General features: G+C 42.1%; 1 protein-coding gene across 7 annotated transcripts in view; it reads left to right on the top strand.

Annotated features, from left to right (window-relative positions):
- Positions 1–16894, top strand: part of LOC142743149 (plasma membrane calcium-transporting ATPase 4-like) — a 358269-nt gene that overhangs the window by 54933 nt on the left and 286442 nt on the right. The gene's annotated exons all lie outside the window — the stretch shown is intronic.

Genomic DNA, 16894 nt, shown 5'->3' on the forward strand with positions numbered 1-16894 from the left:
GATTGTTACCTTTTGTAAATGCTTTAAAAAAAATTAACACTTTTTTTTTTTCTATTGTTTAGCTAGAGGACAATGTACAGTTTCAACCAGTCCTTCACATATCATGGTCATTATTTCTTTAGAAGCCTGTACTCCAAAACAACATTAAATGACCGCTATACGAAACCCATGTAAAGTGATGGCTGAATGTGGGAAAACTATTGTATGGTGTCAAATGTTTTCTTTAACCCTTAATGACCAGCCTATTTTAAACCTTAATGACCAAGTTATTTTTTACGTTTTTCCATCGTCTCATTCCAAGAGCTATAACTTTTTTTTGTTTTTGCATCGACATAGCTGTATAAGGTCTTGTTTTTTGCAGGACAAGTTGTAGTTTTTAATAGCACCATTTTGGGGTGCATATAATTGATGGATTAACTTTTTTGGGGGGGAATAGAAAAACCCCCAGAAATTTCGGCACATTTTTGCGTCCTAATTATACGCCGTTTACGGTGTGGTATAAATAACACTAACTTTATTCAGCGGGTTGTTACGATTGCAACAATACCAAATTTGTATAGATTTTGTATGTTTTACTACTTTTACACAGTAAAAACACTTTTTTATTTGTTTTTGTGTCTATATTTGAAGAGCCGTAAAGTTTTTTTTTTTTCGCTGATGTAGCCGTATGAGGGCATTTTTTTTGCGGGACGTCTTGTAGTTTTTATTTGTACCATTTTGGAGTAGATGAGACTTTTTGATCAATTTTTAATCACATTTTTTTAAAGGCAGGATTTACAGAAAACAGCAATTTTTGCATTGTATTTTATTTTTATTTATTTTTTTATTAACGTAAAACTTTTTTTTTTGCTTTTTTACTATGCGAGCATCCGATCGCTTTAATAATACACTGCAATACTTTTGTAGTGCAATACTTTCGTATTGCAGTGTATTACTGCCTGTCCGTTTTAAACGCCTGTAGCATGACCTAGCAGGCATTCACCTACAGGCAGACCTGGGGGCCTTCATTAGGCCACCAGCGGCCATAGAAGACAGACACTCGGCGATCTTATCGCCGGGTGTCGGGGTAGAGAGAAGGAGCTCCCTCCCTCTCTCCAAACCAACTCGGGTGTGGTGCTCGCTATTGAGCGCCGCATCCGAGGGGTTAAACGGGTGAGATCGATACGGATATTCGATCTCCCCCCGTTCGAGCAGGGATGGTAGCAGAGAGCAGGGAGATTTAATGGCTCCCTGCTCTGTTAATTTATTCTAATGCAGCGTTTTCATCAGAATAAAGCCCATTAGTAGCCGCCATGAAAAGGCGTATTGGTGGTCCCTAACGGGTTAAAGTATTAAAACTTTTAGGACCTATGCGGCACTTGTTACAATGGTGTGATAAATTAGCGGGGGGTGACTTTCAGCTAGAACCTCCACTAGTTTAAGGCCTCATGCACACGAACGTATTTTTTCCCTCCCGTAAATACTGGCGTACATACGGGTCCTTGGTCACACGTATTCGACCCGTATTGCACCAGTATTTACGGGCACGTTTCGCTGCAAAATTGCACTGCACTAATCGGCAGCCCCTTCTCTCTATCAGTGCAGGATAGAGAGAAGGGGCAGCCCTTTCCGAGGTAAAAGAAATTCATACTTACCCGGCCGTTGCCTTGGTGACGCGTCCCTCTCGACATCCAGCCCGACCTCCCTGGATGACGTGGCAGTCCATGTGAACGCTGCAGCCTGTGGTTGGCCTGTGATTGGCTGCAGCGGTCACATGGGCTGAAACTTCATTTTGGGAGGCCGGACTGGAGGAAGAAGCAGGGAGTTCTGGGTAAGTATGAACGTCCCTTTTTTTTTTTTTTTTTTTTTTTTTTTACAGGTTGATCTATATTGTGATCGGTAGTTTCTGTCCAGGGTGCTGAAAGAGTTACGGCCGATCGTTCTTTCAGCACCCTGGACAGTGACTATTTACTGACGTCGCCTAGCAACGCTCCCGTAATTACGGGTGCACACACGTAGTCACCCGTATTTACGGGAGCCCCATAGACTTCTATGGGCCTGCCCATGCCGTAATTTACGGCCTAAAATAGGACATGTTCTATATTTTTCAACGTCCCGGGCACCTTCCCGCAATCGTACGGGGAGGTACCCGTGGCCAATAGAAGTCTATGGGCCCGTAATTACGGGCGTTTTTACATTCGTGTGCATGGGGCCTAAGAGCAAGGGCTTCATGTTCCCTGTTCTCAATGAAGAAATGGTTGAGCATGCCGTGGAGTTAGAAAAAATACAAAGAAGAGCAACGGAGCTAATAAGGCGCATGGAGAATCTAAGTTATGAGGAAAGCTTAAAAGAAGTAAACCTATTTAGCCTTGAAAAAAGACGGGGTGGACATGATTAACTTTTATATAAATATATTAATGGCACATACAAAAAATATGGTGAAATCCTGTTCTATGTTAAACCCCCTAAAAAAAAGCAAGGGGGCACTCCCTCCGACTGGAGAAAAAAAGGTTTAACCTGCAGAGGTGACAAGCCTTCTTTACTGTGAGAACTGTGAATCTATGGAATAGTCTACCGCAGGAGCTGGTCGCAGCAGGGGCAGTAGGTGGCTTTAAAAAAGGCTTAGATAATTTCCTGGAACAAAAAAATATAAGCTGTAGAAATTTTTTACTTCCCTTTTTCCCATCCCTTGGTTGAACTTGATGGACATGTATCTTTTTATTTTTTTTCAACTGTACGAACTACCGTATTTTTCGGACTATTTAGACAACAGAGAATAGGAAAAAAAAATAATTTGTTAAAAAATAATTTATTTCACCACATTCTGAGAGCCAATTTTTTTTAATATATTTTTCTTCATCGATAGAGCGGTGTGAGGGCTTACTTTTTGCGGGACGAGCTGTAGTTTTATTGGTGCAATTTTTTGGTACATAAGATTTCTGTGATCACTTTTTTTATTTTTTTAATTTCCTATTTTTAGCACTAAGGTGACCCAAAAAAGTTTTTTTTACAGTCCTGAAAATTTATCTAACAGATTTTTTTTTTTACACATTTTATTAGTTGCCTTAGGGGACATGAACCAGCGGCCACTTGGCTACATGAGGAATTACTGAAACAGCGTAACTACGCTGTTTCCCTAACTCTCATAGTAGTGAATGACTGTTACAGAAGCAGCGTAGCATGTGAGCTACGCTGTTTCCATAACTACTGTTCAGTTCTATTGGAGTTAAGGAAACCGCGTAGCTCCGCGAGTTACGCTGTTTCAGTAACTCCACATGTAATCAAGTGGCCCGGAGAGCACTGAAAGCTAGAACGGGGTTTAGGGGGCCCCGTTCTAGAGATAGGTGCAAGTCCCAGAGGTGGGACCTGCACCTATATGACATTTAGGACGTATCCTGTGGATATGTCATAAATGTCCTTCATAGAAAAACCCCTATAAACGCATTTAACTAGTTAAAGGGGTTTGCCATAAAACACATGTATGCCAAACATCGGCCTGACGAAGACGTTAGTCCAACGTTGAAACGTGCTGCCTGCTTATCTCCATTAAAACTAGTTATTTATTTGCTAACCACTTGTCATCATCATTATCTTCACTAACAGCAGCGCCTCTCTTTAGATCCTCTTACACATCAAAATGGTGTATTGTTTTTAGTTCATTTTAATTGTTGGACACAGAATGTGGAAGTTCCATCTTCTCATGCAGCGCTCTTGGTAACTTTCGATCCCCGTTCTACTTATCGATCACACATGTATCCCCTATCTTGTGGATAGGAGATACATGTGTTTTATGGCACAAGCCCTTTAAACTGCCAGGAACAGCGAAATTGCTGTTCCTGGCCGTTAGAGCAGCGTGTCAGAAGCGTACACCTGCAGTGTGTGGAGCGGGCTCAACGCGTGAGCCCGCTCCATACATCACCCCCCCTTGCTCCACGATGTGCCGGTACGTCATGGGTCGGGAAGAGGTAAAGTAATGAAGTGGTCATGGCGCTCGGCGATGCCCGGTCCCTTGACTGCGGACTATATGACGCAGGGACTTTTTAGCAAGATTTAGCCTTGCTAAAAACTGCGTCTTATAGTCCGAAAAATACGGTATGTAACTATGTGCAGTCATAGTCCATTGAAATAAATGACAAAAATGTCCAAGTGCTCACACTCCGATTACCATAACTCCCATTCACTTCAGTGGAGAGTGGCAGCACATGCACAGCCACCTCTCCACTCTACATGAGCTGCCATCATTCTTGGAATTGTTGGGGGTCTTTTGGGAAATCTGAACCTGTCACTTACACTAAATATATGGCTCCTGCGCAGAGCCTTAAACCATCAAGCCAGGGGTGTAGCTATATAGGGTGCAGAGGTAGCAGTCTTACCCCGGCCCTGCTCCCTGAGAGGGCTTAAAGGCCTCTATACGACTTAGGAGACACCAGTAATGTAAATGGTGCATAATAGTCAGGTAGCCCTGTTACAGAACACTATTTATTCTTTTTGGTAGACTTGTAAATTTTTACGACAATACCAAATTTATATGTTTTGTTTTATGTTTTACCACTTTTAAAAAAAAAAAAAAAACTTTGCTAAAAAAATAAATACATTTTGTGTCTCATTCTGAGAGCCGGAATTTTTTACTTTTACCATCAATTTGGAGGCGTGAGCGCTTAAATATTGCGGGGCGAGCTGTAGTTTTCACCGATACAGTTTTGGGGTACATTTGACTTTTTGATCACTTTTTATTCCTTTTTTTTCTAGAGCTAAGGTGACCAAAAAACAGCAATTTGCATGTTGTGTGTGTGTGTGTGTGTATGTATATATATATATATATATATATATATATATATATATATTGGGAAAAGGTTTTTTATTTTAATTTTTTTTAACTTTTAATCTTATTTTTTTATTTTTATTTTTTGGAACATTATAAAAATCTTTATTTAACAGTTTTTGTTTTTTTTTACTTTTTTTTTTTTTTTCTATTAGTCCCCCTAGGGGACTTGAAGCAGCGATAGTTGGGTCGTTTGCATGATATACTGCAATACTAATGTATTGCAGTATATTGTGATTCTGACAGTCTCCTTTGAAGCCATGCTGGAGGCAGGGCTTCAAAGGAGCACAAAGATGGCAGACCTGGAGGCCTTTATTAGTCACCCAGGCTGCCATAACAACCATTGTAAACGGCCAATCGCGCCACAGAGGGGTGTTAAACGGGTGAAATAAAAGTGAACTTTGATTCCGCCTGTTGCAGTGAGGTGTCGGCTGTGTAACACAGCCGTCACCTGCTGTGTATAGCGCGAGCTCAACCCGTGAGCCCGCTCCATACTTCCCCTTAACGGCTGCCGCGTACCAGTACGTGACATGTCGTTAAGGGGTTAATACCATTTGGGGGATTGTCTGGTATTTCGATCACTTTCTATTAATTTTTTTTTTGTGGGTTGAAGTGGCAAAAAAAAGCAACTCCGCCATTTTACCTTTTTGTTTTATTTTCCCGCTACGACGTTCACCGTATTGGATAAATATTTTTATAGTTCGGGCACTTTTGAATGCGGGGATACCTAATGTGTTTAGGTTTATTTCTGTTTGTTTATTTTTATATGTGATCCATGGAAAGGGGAGGTGATTTTAAATTTTAAATTTTTTCCTATAGCAGGCATGGGAGCGTTCACAAGGCTCCCGGCTCCTATAGGAATACACTGGCTCCCACATCTGACAACGGCATTTCAGGGGTTAAATGCTTGCGATCAGAAATGTTTCTGATCGCAAGAATTGCCTCTGGGTCCCTGCTTTGTATAACAGCAGAGATCCGGCAGCTATGGGGCCCGTTCTGCTTCTGGGCAAGCGCCATGTTTAAATCCCCTTTCCCAGCGTAAATAGGCATATTAGCGACGGGAAAGAGTTAATGTCCTGTTTCTAAATGCTTGCCGTGACTAGAATATATAATCGAATATAAGGGCTAAAGAAATATTAGTATTAAAGGGTAACTAAACGTTCAGAAATCTTCTGACCTCATAGTGGTGTGTCTGAAGTTTTGATCGATGGGGACCAAGCACTGAGGCCCCCATCGATCGCTAAAACGAAGTGGCAAAAGCGCTCGTGTGAGCGCTGAACCACTTCCCTTCTGGAAGGCTTTTCTCAAGCAATTGGTGTACAGGCTCATAGACTTTCTTTTGAGTCCGCACACCAACTGCTCGACTTTGTGAGAAAAGCAGATCTGAAACAGCGGTTCAGCGCTCACCTGATCACTTTTGCTGTTTCGTTTTAGTGATAGGTAGGGGTCTTAGTGCTCGGACCCCATCCAATCAAAACTTCTGACATGTCACTAGGACTTCAGAAGTTTTCCGAAAGTTTGGTTACCCTTTTAATTCTCTTTCAAATGATACCAGGTTTAAAGCTCTAGGTGCAATATTCAAGGCTCGTTTTGTTTCTCTGTGAGGAGTGAGAGAGAGGATGCTGCAAGTGATGGTAGAAAGAAAGAACACTGGCTGTTAAGGCCCTTTTACACTGGGCAATTATCGGGCAGAAAAGCGTTCATAGAAGGCTTCACAGGGCAGCTATCAGCAGATGAATGGGCAAACACTCGTTTATCTGCTGAAAGTATAATTTAAAAAAACTGAAATATCGTTGTCGGCAGCACATCTCCCTGTGTAAACAGGGAGACGCGCTGTCGACACGATGATAATGTATGAGGACGAGCGATAGGAGTAACGAGCGCTAGTCTCCATACATAGCTCCTTGTGAAAGGAGCAAACGAGCGCCGATCAACGATGTCTCGTTGATCGGTGCTCGTTGCAGCGGCCATTATTGGCTGGTGTACTAGGGCATTTACGGTCCTCTTTCTCCCTGTACAGCCTTCCAGTGACTCCAGGGTGTTATTTTTCGGAGTTTATTATATCGTTCCTCTTAACATTTAGAAAAGATATATGCTCTGTATCACGTTTAGGGTCCCCCCCCCCCCCCCTCCAAACTACAGGGTCAAAACTCTAAGCAGTTGCATATCTAATCACTTCTTAATCCTAATCAGACCATTAGTCGACTTGTGACTAAAGATGCACGATGCATCGAAACTTCGATGCTGTGCAGCCTCAAGCGGTTCTATACCGCTATTTCATGTATTTCAATACTAAGCTAAGCGGCCGCACATCTTAGTATAGTAAAACATGAATGTATGAGAGCGGGGCTGCGGCTGTGAAATACAGCCATTGCCCCGCTCCTGAGTCCTGGCAAGTGCGCACCGTCAACATGAGGTAATGCGACCAGTGCTGCACTGAAGACAGAACATGGCAGACGCACTGCAAAACACCTCCATATTCTTTCTTCAGTGCCTAAACCACCGCTCATTAGGGCAGAGCCAGCCTCATCACCTCATGCTGACCGTGCGCGCACTTGTCTGGAGCTGGGCAATGGCAGCCCCGCTCTGACGGCGGTGATCAGAGAAACCTCATCTCCGTCGCCACTCCCTTGAACGTTGCGATCAAAGCTGACCGCAGCGTTCAAGGGGAAAATGAGAAGGGGGGATGCCCCTTGGATCGCGTCACAGGGAATCCCTGTGACACTTCCCTGTGAGGCGATTCAGGGATATACCATATATGGGCAGACAGCCCAAGGTCCATTGAAGGACCCCAGGACGGTCTTACCATATTTCCTGTTAGGGCATATTTGTATGTCCTTACAACTGCCTGTGTACTATCCTTACACAGGCTAATGTACTGGCATAGAGATATATGCTAGTACATTAAAGTTTAAGAAATAAAAAAGTAAAAACAATGTAATGTTAAATAAAAAAAATACATAAACACATTTTTTACAATAAACATTCAAATAAGTCTCAATCCATTAAACATACACATATTCGGTATTGGCGCAGCCGTAATAACCTGCACAAGAAATTGTTTGCGTAATTTATGATGTGTACACTATAAAAAAATTAAATAAAAACTTCTTTAACTTATTAATGTGAGGCACGAGGTGTGATGAATTTAACCTCAGTGTGCCTCTCGCGAGATCTCACTGTAAATGACAGCTTACAGCGAAATCACGCTTGAGGCTGTAAGTCCCACACAAACGGTACCGAAGTGTCGGGATTGTGAATAGACATCGCGTCCTGGCAGGAAGCATGATCACCATGTGCTGAATAAATAAATGAATGGAGAGAAGTGTATGACGCTGATTGGTCAGCGTCATACACTTTTCTCCACAACGCCCACTTGGTCAAAAGTAAAAACACGCCCAGTTGGGCATTAAGAAAGTCATTCGCATAAAGCTAAAATAGGTCATAACTTGGTAAAAATTTCTAAATAAAAAACACTGCTGTAATCTACATTACAGCGCCGATGACATTATGTACAAGATAGGGCACCTATAATGTGGTGCCAGCCTCTTTAAATCCGATTGCAATTCACGAACATCTTCCATAGGCTGAACTATATTACATAGCTTGGTGTCATCTGCAAAAATAGAAATAGTGCTATTAATCCCATCCTCTATATCATTAATAAATAAGTTGAATAATCGTGGTCCCCGCATGGAACCCTGGGGTACAATACATAACCGGGGACCATTCAGAGTAGGAATCATTTACCACATCTCTCTGGATACGGCCCTTGAGCCAATTCTAAATCCAATTACAAACTATACTATCTAAACCTATAGTCCTTAATTTACCCATTAGACGTCTGAGGAACAATGTCAAATGCCTTTGCAAAGTCCAAAAACACTATATCCACAGCGGCCCCTCTGTCTAGGCTTCTGCTCACAACTTCATAAAAACAGATCAGGTTAGTTTGACAAATTCTATCGTTGGTAAAACCTTGCTGGCTGTCACTTGTAATACTATTTTTTCTCACATAATCCTGTATGTAGCCCCTCAAATATTTTCCCCACGATGGATGTTAAGCTAAATGGTCTATAATTACCCGGGGAAGATCTAGAGCCCTTTTTGAAAATAGGCACCACATTTGCCCTGTGCCAGTCCCTTGGCACTATACCAGTCACTAGAGAATCTCTGAATATTATGAAGAGGGGGACTGAAATAACTGAACTGAGCTCTTTAAGAACGCTAGGGTGTAACCCATCTGGTTTCGGGGTCTTGTGCACATTTATTTTATTTACTTTGGCTTGGACCATATCTACATTCATCCAATTCAGTATATCAACTGATATATTAACAGCACTGGCACCGGCTACATCAGCTGCTCTTTCTTCTGTTGTATATACAGAGCTAAAGAACCCATTTAGTAACTCTGCCCTCTCTTGATCCCCTGTGACCAACTCCCCATTACCATTATCTAGGGGTCCTACATGTCCAGACCTTGGCTTTTTTGCATTTATATACTTGAAGAATTTTTGGGGATTTGTTTTACTATCCTTGGCCACCTGCCTTTCATTTTGTATTTTTGCTAATTTTATTACATTTTTACAGATTTTATTAAGCTCTTTATAATTTAAAAAGGCTACAGATTTACCCTCAAATTTGTATTTTTCAAATGCCCTTTTTTTGTCACGTATTGCCCTTTTTACAGAAGGTGTAAGCCATGTGGGATTTAATTTTAGTCGTTTATACTTGGAATAAAATTTGCAATATAATTACCCAAAGTTGATTTGAAAATCTCCCATTTATCATTTGTACCATTATTTGACATTAGTTCTTCTCAGTCTAATCCTGAATTGTAGCCCTCATCCTGGTTAAATTGGCCTTCTTAACCCCTTCCCGACATTTGACGTATGGGTACGCCATGGAAATCTAGTGCTTACCGCATTTTGCCGTATCCATACGCCAAATGCTTGGCACCGGTTCAGAAGCTGAGCCGGTGCCATCATCGCCGGATGTCAGCGGTATCTTACAGCTGACATGCGGCTGTAATGGCGGGGACCGAAATTAGCTTAGTTTCCCGCCATTAACCCCTTAAATGCAGCGCTCAAATGCGATCGCTGCATTTAAAGGGAATGTGTCGCCAGAAAAACATGTTTTTTTTAAAAAAATTAAACATTTAGTGTGTGGGTGATTAAACATTGTTCAAATTTTTTTTATTTTTTTCGCGAGTCAGGAAATATTATTAATTTTTTCTAATTTATAATACTACCCATTTTTGGTCACTAGATGGAGCTAGTTCCCAAAATTGCAGCATTGCAACATTGGGTTAAAAGCCCTCGCTCTAGTGAGCTCTCAGCATCCCCCCCTCCTTTATCCTGGCTAGTGACGTGATAAACGAGGGGTTTGAAAGGTTTAACCTCCTACACTGTGTGTCGCCATTTTTTGAGGTAACCCACAGTGTAGTAGGTTTACATACAGTAGTAAACACACACAAACACTAACATACATTGAAATCTCTTACCTGCTCCTGCCGCCGCGGCTCCCTCCGGCCCGTCCGCTCCCTTTGCTGCCACTGTTCCATGTGCACTTGTCCGGAAGCCGCGACCGGAAGTAGTAATATTACTGTCCGGCCGCGACTTCCGGTCCACAGGAAAATGGCGCCGGACGGCGCCAATTTCGAATAGGACTGTGTGGGAGCGGCGCATGCGCAGTTCCCACACAGACGCCGTACACGGCAGTCAATGGGACGGGAGCCGTTCGTCGTCCCTATGGGACTGTGGCTGCCGTATTCCATGTCTGTGTGTGTCGTTAATCGACACACACAGAAATGGAACAAAAAATGGCAGCCCCATAGGGAAGAAAAAGTGTAAAAATAAGAAAAAGTAAAACACAAACACACAAATGAATATAAACGTTTTTAATAAAGCACTAACATCTTTAACATATAAAAAAATAATTTGTGATGACACTGTTCCTTTAAGGTGTTTGCAGCTCATCGGAACCACAGCAATTAAATTGCTGGGGTTCTGGTGGCTGCAATGGCAACTGGAGGCTTAATACTGGCCTTCCGGTCTGCCTAGCATGGAAGCCGGTTAGGACCCGCCCGGCGGCAGAGCCTGATCGGCTTCTGTAGCTGCCGGCAAGATGGCGGCGGCTCAGGAGCTGATCCGGCGTCATCAGGGGTGGATATCAGCTGTATGTTACAGCTGACATCCACCTGTAATGGCAGGAACCGGAGCTAGCTAGCTCCGATCCCTGCCATTAACCCCTTCGATGCAGCGATCAAAAGCGATCGCTGCATCTTGGCAGTTGCTAGCAGATCGCCAACCCTGACAGGCAATCAGGACTGGCGACTGCTGCTATGGCAACAGGAGACACAATGGCCTCATGCTCTGCCATTATGGAAGTAGATTGGGCCCCGCCAGGAGGCAAAGCCTAATCGGCTTGCTGTCAGTGAATAACTGACAGATTTAATACATTGCTATGTAGGTAGCGCAATGTATTAGGAAAAAAAAAATCTGACAGTTGGACCTTCAAGTCCCCTAATGGGACTAGAAAAAAAGTGAAAAAAATACAAGTTTGAAAACATAATAAAAGTTTCAAGTAATAAAATCACAATCGCCCTGTTCCCTTATCAAGTCCTTTATTATTGAAAAAAAAATAAACCATACGTATTTGGTATTTCGCCGGGACCGTAACGACCTGAGGTATAAAAATATTATATACGTTTTTGCACTCGGTGAACAGCGTAAATAAAAACGTAAAAAACTGTACCAGAGTTTGTTTTTTGGTCACTTTGCCCTACAAATATTGGAATAAAAAGTGATCAAAAAGTCGCACGTATCCAAAAATTGTTTCTATAAAAACTATAGCTCGTCTCGCAAAAAACAAGCCCTCATACAGCTCAGTCGACAAAACAGTTAAAGTTATGGTTCTCACAACTTGGTGACAGAAAAAAATACATGCTTATTACAAATGTAACTTTATTGTGCAAAACGTTGTGAAACATAAAGTGCTATAAAATATGTATCGCCGGAATCTGACTGACCCGCAGAATAAAGGTAACATGTAATTCATAAGGCGTAGTGAACGCTTTATAAAAAAAACTATGCCAGATTTGCACCTTGACTCCCAAGAAATAGGATAGAAGGTGATCAAAAAGTCGCATGTACCCCAAAATGGTACCAATAATAACTACAGCTCGTCCCGCAAAAAAAAAAAGCCCTGTCTATGAAAAAATAAAATTAGTTAAGGCTCCAATAAGTCAGGAAATAAAAAATATGTAGTTGTGCAGCCTGAGGGTAACATTTCTTCTGTTTCAAGAGGCGATTTATCAAGGCCCTAAAATTAGGGAACCAGGAAGGGGAGGGCCCAAACATATCCGCTGGAAACGATGGTGCCCTTTTTATACCAGGACAAAACTTTCCCAGTAGAATTCCCCAAAATGCAAAGGTGCGGAGTGTGGACCACAAGGGGGATAAGAAAGGACGCCATAAATCAGTGCGACACTGGCCTGTGCAGAAAGGATTGCTTCACAGCGTAACACACATCTAGTGATCTTTTTTTTTTTTTTTTTTTTTTTTACCCCATTATTATACCACCTGACTATGCCCCTCATATACTCTGCCCAGCTTACATGCACCCTCACATTATAAACGGAACCACCAGCAATTCTCAAACAAATCTACTACCCAGCAAAATCCGCCTTCCAAAAGCCAAATGGCGCTCCCTCCCCTCTGAACCAAACAGCAGTTTCCTTCCACATATATGGCATTGCCATACCCGGGAGCCTTTTGGGATGTGTGTCTCCAGTAGCATAAGCTGGGCACGACATATTTGCCACTGAAATGGCATATCTATGGAAAAATATACATTTTTAATTTGCACCATTAATTTATGGAAAAGACCTGTGGGGTGAAAATGCTCACTACACCCCTTAATAAATGCCTTGAGGGGTGTAGTTTCCAAAATGGGGTCACTTTCTTTTTATAATTTCGCATCTGAGCCTCTGCAATTGTGAACCAATACTTTGTAAATCGCCAAATTAGGCCTCAATTTTATATGGCACGCTTTCACTCCTGAGCTTGGTTGAATGTCCAGGCAAAAGATTAGGGCCACATGTAGGGTGTTTCTAAAACCGACAAACACTGCATAATAATTAGAGAGCTGTCTTATTATGGTGGCACAAGCTGGGCACCACATATTGGCATATCTATGGAAAAAAATCCCATTTTCACTTTGCAGCATCGCGTGCACACTAATTTCTACAAAACACCTGCAGGGTTAACATGCTCACTACACCCCTAGGTGAATGCATTGAGGGGTGTAGTTTCCAAAATGTGGTCACTTCTGGGTGGTTTCTACTGTTTTGGGCCCACAGGTGCCCAGAAACCAATGCAGCAAAATCTGCACTCCAAATGGCGCTCCTTCCCTTCTGAGCTCTGCCGTGTGCTCAAACAGCAGTTTATGACAACATATGGGGTATTGCTGTACTCGGGAGAAATTGGTTTACAAATGTTGGGTTTGTCTTTTTCCTGTATTTGTTGATAAAAGGAAACCTTTTGAGCTAAAGCTACGTCTTATTGAAGAAAAAGGATTGTTTGTTGTTCTCACTGCCCAATTCTAGTAAATTCTATGAAACACCTGTGGGGTCAAAATGCTCAGTACACCCCTAGATGAATTTCTCAAGGGGTGTAGTTTCCTAAATGGAGTCACTTTTTGGGCGTTTTTATTGTTTTGTCCCAACAGGGGCTTTGCAAATGCGACATGGCCTCCGCAAACCATTCCTGCTAAATGTGATCTCCAAAAGCCAAGTAGCGCTCTTTCTCTTCTAAGCCCTGCTGTGTGTCCAAACAGACGTTTATTACCACATGTGGGGTATTGTTTTACTCTGGAGAAATTGTTTTACAAATTTTACAGTGCTTTTTCTCCTTCAGTCCTTGTGGAAATGAGAAAAAATTACCTAAACCTACATTTTCTTTGAAAAAATTTAGATTATCATTTTTAGGGCCTAGTTCCAATAATTTCTGCAAAATACCTGTGGGGTGAAAATGCTCACTATACCCCTAGATAATTTCCTCAATGGGTGTAGTTTCCAAAATGGGATCACTTGTGGGGGTTTCCACTGTTTTGTCCCCTCAGGGGCTTTGCAAATATGACATGACCTCCGCAAACCATTCCTGCTAAATGTGAACTACAAAATCCAAATAGCGCTCTTTCCCTTCTAAGCCCTGCCGTGTGTCCAAACAGCCGTCTATGACCACATGTGGGGTATTGTTTTACTCGGGAGAAATTGCTTTACAAATTTTGCGGTGGTTTTTCTCCTTTAGTCTTTGTGGAAATGAGAAAAAAAATCGTTAAACCTAAATTTTCTTGGAAAAAAATGTAGATTTTTATTTTTACGGCCTACTTCCAATAATTTCTGTAAAAAACCTGTGTCGTCAAAATACTCACTATACTACTAGATAATTTCCTTGAGGTGTGTAGTTTCCCAAATGGGGTCACTTTTGGGGAATTTCCACTGTTTTGGCACCGCAAGAGCCCTTCAAACCGGACATGTGCCTAAAATATATTCTAATAAAAATAAGGCCCCAAAATTCACTAGGTGCTCCTTTGCTTCTGAGGCCGGTGCTTCAGTCCAGTAGCTTGTTAGGGCCACATGTGAGATTTTTCTAAAAACTGCAGAATCAGGGCAATTAATATTGAGTTGCATTTTTCTGGTAAAAGTTTGTGTTACAAAAAAAATGGATTAGAAATGAATTTCTGCAAAAAAAACACAAAAAACGAAATTTGTACATTTCACCTCTACTTTGCTTTAATTCCTGTGAAGCGTCTAAAGGGTTAAGAAACTTTCTAAATGCTGTTTTGAGTACTTTGAGGGGTCCAGTTTTTAAAATGGGGTGACTTTTTTGGGGTTTCTAATATATTTGGCCCTCAAAGCCACTTCACAACTGAATTGCCCCCTGTAAAAATAGCCTTTTGACATTTTCTTGAAAATGTGAGAAATTACTGCTAAAGTTCTAAGCCTTGTAACGTCCTAGAAAAATAAAAGGATGTTCAAAAAACTATGCCATACAAAAGTAGACATATGGGGGATGTTGATTAGCAACAATTTTGTGTGGTATAACTGCCTGTCTTACAAGCAGATACATTTAAATTGAGAAAAACACAAATTTTTGCAATTTTTCGCTAACATTTTGTGTTTTTCACAATTAAATACTGAACGTATCTAGCAAATTTTGCCAGTAACAAAGTCCAATGTGTCACGAGAAAAACAATCTCAGAATCGCTTGGATAGGTGAAAGCATTCCGACGTTATTACAACATAAAGTGAAACATGTTTGATTTGAAAAATTAGGCTCTGTCAGCAAGGTCAAAAGTGACTAAAGAGGGAAGAGGTTAAAATTGAGTGTTTTTTCCCTCCCAGCCTGTGAATGTTTTTTTTTCTACAGTATAGGTAGTCTCCCAAAATCTCCCATTATCAGTACCAGCCCGTGCAGCCCGCTTCATTGGTTTATATAGCTGACCTTCCATCTCCTCAGTTATATTCGGAGGGTCTATAGATTACACCAAAAGTAATTTTTTCAGTGTTTACCTCCCTTTCTAGTTCCACCTACAAGGTTTTAACCTCCTCACAATCTTTACCCTCTGTCTCTTTCACACTCACCTTCATATCACTTGTCACATACAGACATACACCACCGCCTTTCCTATTTGTCCTGTCTTTCCGAAAAAATGTAAGACCCTGTGGGTTTACAGCCCAGTCGTGCGAAGAGCCTAGCTATGTTTCGGCAACGCCAACTATATCTATATTTTCTTCCAGTACCAAGGCCTCCCAGCTCCCCCATTTTGCTTGCTAGACTTCTGGCATTTGTGAACATACACAAATTTGTGAAAATGAAAAACTGAAAGGCAATTTAATCATCAGAAAGGTGATTTATTTGGGCATTTTTATTTTCATTGCTGTTTTGTAACAAAAGGATCTCCCTATCCTGTTGTCTAGTCCTCTCCCCACAGTTTGTTTCTCCCCCCTACCAATATAGTCTGACCCCTCTCTAAACTGACTATCCTTTTATTATCTGCATTGACCTCCCTCCTCAGCACTAGTTTAAATACTCCGCCACCCCATATATATGCGTGTTAGAGGAGAGACAATGCGGTCAGGCAGTGCGGGAATTACAAGTGTGAAGATGGATGAGGAGGCGTGGGCGACGAGATTGTCGGAGGATGGGGCATGTTAGAGGAGAGACAAGTCGGCGCAGCAGCACAAGAAATCCTAGAGTGAAGAGGAGGAGGTGTAGACGACGAGATAGGAGGAGGAGACGTGTATTATGATTGATAACGCTCCGTGTCTTTGCTAAGACAGCACTTCCGACTGTGTAGAGACACGGCGCATCATCAACTACCTTTGGGCTCTATTCACACGACGGGGTCGGAGTGTCGGCTGATAAAAACGACTGTTTTGGTCAGGTTTTTCTCGGCCATTTTGCATCCGTTTCCGTTCTGGGCTGTGTTTCCGATTTTGACCCGTTTTGCATCCGTTTTTTTTCCTTGTCCATTTTAAAAACCGATGAATTTCATTTGTTTTAAAAACAGATGAATTACCCTTGTAGGTAGTACCACGCAGCCCCCTTGTACGTAGTCACCCCCATAGATGCCACCCCCTTTACCTGGCTTTAAGGGATGGCTCCAGGAGAAGTCCCTCACTTCACTGTCTATATATAGACAGTGAAGTGAGGGACTTCTCCTGGATCGGAATCCCTGGCCACAGCGGTGGGGATTTCGCTTCAGAAGTCCCTGATGACACTGTGTCCATATATGGACAGTGAAGGCAGGGACTTCTCCTGGAGCGGAATCCCCGGCCACAGCGTCGGCTGCTGTTGCCAGAGGGTTCCGCTTTAGAAGCAGTCCCTGACGTTACTGTCCATCTATATGGACAGTGAAGTAAGGGACTTCTCCTGGAGAGGAATCTCGGGCCAATGTGTTCGGGGATTCAGTTTTAGGAGTAGAGGACTGCTCCAGGAAAAGTCCCTGAAGTCACTGTCCATATATGGACAGAAGTCAGGGACTGCTCCTGGAGCGTAATCCTCGCCACAGTTTTGGGAACCATGT

Source organism: Rhinoderma darwinii, chromosome 2, assembly GCF_050947455.1.
Source record: "Rhinoderma darwinii isolate aRhiDar2 chromosome 2, aRhiDar2.hap1, whole genome shotgun sequence".
Taxonomy (NCBI): Eukaryota; Metazoa; Chordata; class Amphibia; order Anura; family Rhinodermatidae; genus Rhinoderma; species Rhinoderma darwinii.